The sequence below is a fragment of the Octopus sinensis genome, unplaced genomic scaffold (assembly GCF_006345805.1).
Source record: "Octopus sinensis unplaced genomic scaffold, ASM634580v1 Contig01451, whole genome shotgun sequence".
In the NCBI taxonomy this organism is placed as follows: domain Eukaryota; kingdom Metazoa; phylum Mollusca; class Cephalopoda; order Octopoda; family Octopodidae; genus Octopus; species Octopus sinensis.
Window position 1 is genome coordinate 7,501 of NW_021824847.1, and position 5,000 is coordinate 12,500.

General features: G+C 35.6%; 1 non-coding gene across 1 annotated transcript; it reads left to right on the forward strand.

The window, feature by feature from the left end:
- The first annotated feature begins 1,124 nt into the window (after positions 1 to 1,124).
- On the forward strand, positions 1,125 to 1,195 carry Trnag-gcc. Its single transcript has one exon. It is a non-coding gene; the product is annotated as a tRNA-Gly (tRNA).
- The last annotated feature ends 3,805 nt before the right edge of the window (positions 1,196 to 5,000 follow it).

Below are 5,000 nucleotides of genomic sequence, written 5' to 3' on the forward strand. Positions count from 1 at the left end.
CTCATACATTTATTTACTAAATGCGGTTTCTCAAAATGAACTATTGAATTTATTAGACGTTGGATAATTTAAAGAAAAATGGATTCTAGTAAATGAGAACTAAATTGAATATATAGGCGCAGGAGTGGCTGTGTGGTAAGTAGCTTGCTTGCCAACCACATGGTTCCGGGTTCAGTCCCACTGCGTGGCACCTTGGGCAAGTGTCTTCTACTATAGCCTCGGGCCGACCAAAGCCTTGTGAGTGGATTTGGTAGACGGAAACTGAAAGAAACCCGTCGTATATATATGTATATATATATATATATGTGTGTGCGTGTGTGTGTGTGTGTGTGTGTATGCTTGTGTGTCTGTGTCTGTCCCCCTAGCATTGCTTGACAACCAATGCTGGTGTGTTTATGTCCCAGTCACCTAGCGGTTGGGCAAAAAGAGACCGATAGAATAAGTACTGGGCTTACAAAGAATAAGTCCCGGGGTCGAGTTGTTCGACTGAAGGCGGTGCTCCAGTATGGCTGCAGTCAAATGACTGCAACAAGTAAAAGAGAAAAAGAGAGTATGAATATATATAAGACTTCATTTTTCTGGGTACCTTCATATATGAGAGCATGGAGAAAATAATTCTGTGCGTTTGCACACTTTAATCATTATTATAAAAGGTGGCGAGCTGGCAGAATCGTTAGTACGCCCGGCGAAATGCTTAGTAGTATTTCTTCCGTCTTTATGTTCTGAGTTCAAGTTCTGCCGAGGTTCACTCTGCCTTTCATCCTTTCAGGGTCGATAAAATAAGTACCAGTTAAATACTGGATTCGATGTAATCAACTTACCCCTCACCCGAAATTGCTAGCTTTATACAAAAAATTTGAAACTAATATTATTGTATGACGTTTAAAATCCAATAGGGTTGCCATAGTTCAAATACTACAAAGAGAATTCGCTCGTGTGTACATAGACGCTTTATCTAAATAATTCTACTTCATGTTAGAAATGGATCTTATTATTTTTCAAGAATCACATATGTACTTCAAGTTTTGCCTCCATTCATTTTGGAACTGTTCTAAATATATAGCTATGTTGATGAAGTCGGTTCTTAAATTGTTTTGCGGTTATACCTGTTTAATCAGTGAGTTGCATCGGTGGTTCAGTGGAAGAATGCTTGCCTGCCACGCGGGCGGCCCGGGTTCGATTCCCGGTCGATCCACTTGCATTTAAAAATAGGGCGGCGAGCTGGCAGAATCGTTAGCACGCCGGGCGAAGTGCTTAGCCGTATTTCGTCTGCCGTTACGTTCTGAGTTCAAATTCCGCCGAGGTCGACTTTGCCTTTCATCCTTTCGGGGTCGATTAAATAAGTACCAGTTACGCACTGGGGTCGATATAATCGAATTAATCCGTTTGTCTGTCCTTGTTTGTCCTCTCTGTGTTTAGCCCCTTGTGGGTAGTAAAGAAATAGGTATTTCGTCTGAATTTAGGAATTCCCAATAAGTTATGAATACCCAAATTGTGAAGTCAGTTATGTAATAAGATGAAATTAGTTACCCGATAGTAAGAATTCAAATAAAGTAGCCCCGAAAAGGGCTTTAATGCGTTCCTAGAGTATATAGAACATAGGAGGAAATACTAATAAGGCATGTATACTAAAATCACGAAGCATGTTACGTAATAACAGGCCAATCAGATATGAGATAATAACAATTCAAAACAAATAACTCTGAAAAGGGCTTTTGTACGTTCCCAGAGAATATTCTTTTCTACTATAGGGAAAAGGCCCGAAATTTTGGGGGAGGGGGCCAGCCGATTAGATCGACTCCAGTATGCGACTGGTACTTAATTTAACGACCCCGAAATGATGAAAGGTGAAGTCGACCTCGGCTGAATTTGAACTCAGAACGTAAAGACAGACGAAATACCTATTTCTTTACTACCCACAAGGGGCTAAACACAGAGAGGACAAACAAGGACAGACAAACGGATTAAGTTGATTATATCGACCCCAGTGCGTAACTGGTATTTATTTAATCGACCCCCTAAAGGATGAAAGGCAAAGTCGACCTCGGCGGAATTTGAACTCAGAACGTAGCGGCAGACGAAATACCGCTAAGCATTTCTCCAAGCGTGCTAACGTTTCTCCAGCTCACCGCCCTGTTCCCAGAGAATATTATCCTCAGCGGCGATAGTGTTTATACATTCGTGAATAAGTCACTAACCGAAATAAGCGATTCTATTGCTTAGGAAAATGCTGTTTTTTCATTTTTAAGGATTGTACTGGATAATCTGAGAAAATAACTCTAACAGTTCAAATACTAAGAAATAAGCATACTCAATTTGATTTATACCAAATGATTTAGGAAAATGAATGGGTTATTTCCCTTGGCTGTTAAAATGAAATCTATCAGAGATATATAAGGATCCTTTCAAGGGGCCAACAATCTGAGTATGACATGAGGTTTCCAGACGTGAGTTCTACGCACGTGTCAAGTTTCATCAAAATCGATAAAGCGATGTAGGAGGAGTTAGCTAACAACTCCACAAACACACACACACAGAATTTCCCACATATGTATATATATATATATGAAGAAAAAGAACATGGAGATTGGGAACTTAAGACAACCTCTAATCGAATTTATATATATATATATATATTTATATATATATATCACAATCAAGGAACGGCCATAATAGGCCATTCACCCACTAGAAATAACAGCCAAAGCTTCAACCGCAAAATAACATTAATTCCGTAAACCAGGAGAAAATTAAAAAACATTTACCCTGTAATTTCTTATACGATGCACCGTTTCATCTACTGTTTAATGGTAAACTAACCTGATTAAATTAAATCAAGCCAATCTTCCATAGGCCCTTAGATTCGTCAGTAAGAAATAGCCAGATCGGAACAGATATTTTCACGAGGCATTTCTGTCCCTGCCTCGGCAATATCTGACCTAAAATTTTCAAATCATCGCACTCGCGCCAAATTTATCGGCAGCAAATAAATATAAGCCGCCGATTCCATTACGGAATTAACCAGAAAATTCATAATTAATCAATATAGGGTGGCAAAAAATTTTGTAGAATTTTAAAAAAAAAAAAAAAAAAAAAATTCTACAAAAAATGGTCTATGACTATTAAAATTTTTCCCACTAGGTCGCTGGTGGCAAAAAAAAAAAAAAAAAAAAAAAAATTCTACAAAATTTTTTGCCACCCTATATTGATTAATTATGAATTTTCTGGTTAATTCCGTAATGGAATCGGCGGCTTATATTTATTGGCTGCCGATAAATTTGGCGCGAGTGCGATGATTTGAAAATTTTAGGTCAGATATTGCCGAGGCAGGGACAGAAATGCCTCGTGAAAATATCTGTTCCGATCTGGCTATTTCTTACTGACGAATCTAAGGGCCTATGGAAGATTGGCTTGATTTAATTTAATCAGGTTAGTTTACCATTAAACAGTAGATGAAACGGTGCATCGTATAAGAAATTACAGGGTAAATGTTTTTTAATTTTCTCCTGGTTTACGGAATTAATGTTATTTTGCGGTTGAAGCTTGGTGTTATTTCTAGTGGGTGAATGGCCTATTATGGCGTTCCTTGATTGTGATGTTGAACTTAAAAATGGTCTATGACTATTTAATTTTTTTCCCACTAGGCCGCTGGTGGCAAAAAAAATTCTACAAAATTTTTTGCCACCCTATATTGATTAATTATGAATTTTCTGGTTAATTCCGTAATGGAATCGGCGGCTATATTTACTTGCTGCCGATAAATTTGGCGCGAGTGCGATGATTTGAAAATTTTAGGTCAGATATTGGAGGCAGGGACAGAAATGCCTCGTGAAAATATTCTGTTCCGATCTAGCTATTTCTTACTGATGAATCTAAGGGCCTATGGAAGATTGGCTTGATTTAATTAATCAGGTTAGTTTACCATTAAACAGTAGATGAAACGATGCATCGTATAAGAAATTACAGGGTAATGTTTTTTATTTTCTCCTGGTTTACGGAATTAATGTTATTTTGCGGTTGAAACTTTGGCTTTATTTCTAGTGGGTGAATGGCCTATTATGGCCGTTCCTTGATTGTGATGTTGAACTTATAAAATAGTCTATGACTATTTAATTTTTTTCCCACTAGGCCGCTGGTGGCAAAAAAAAAAAAAAAAAAAAATTCTACAAAATTTTTTGGCCACCCTATATTGATTAATTATATTATATATAATATATATATATATATATGTATATATATATATATTATATATATATATATACATATATATATATGTATATACATATATTATATATATATATATATATATATACATATATATATATATATATATATATATATATATATTATATATATATAATAATATATATAATATATATTATATATAGATACATATATATATACATATATATATATGTATATATTATATATATATATACATTAATATATAATTATATATATATCACATAATATACATATATATAATACATATATATATGTATATAATATATTAATATTATTAATACAGTAATCCTTCGCCATAATCGCGGTTCACTTATCGCGAGGGCGGTGGCTGGAACGTAACACCCGCGATAATCGAGGGATTATTCTACACATATATGTGTGTGTGCGTGTATGTATGTATGTGTGTGTGTGTGTGTACATATATATGTGTATATTTATATACATATTTAAATATATTGTATTTCCTTCCAAGACTTTTATAGACGATACTTCGTACCCAAAATTTCACGTGCCAAGGGAACACCGTAATCTATATGTCTGTCTGTCTCTCTCTCTGCCCCCCTCTCTCTCTCTCTCTCTCTCGGCGCACACGCGTATACATACCATTCTGTCTATCTACATCCATTATATCCATTATTATAGCAAGATAGGTAGGTATATAGACATTCAGGTAAAAACATAGCTAGAAAGATGTAAATGCGTAGAATTATATGTGTCTATGTATGTATTCTCTTGTTCTTTTAATTGTTTCAGTC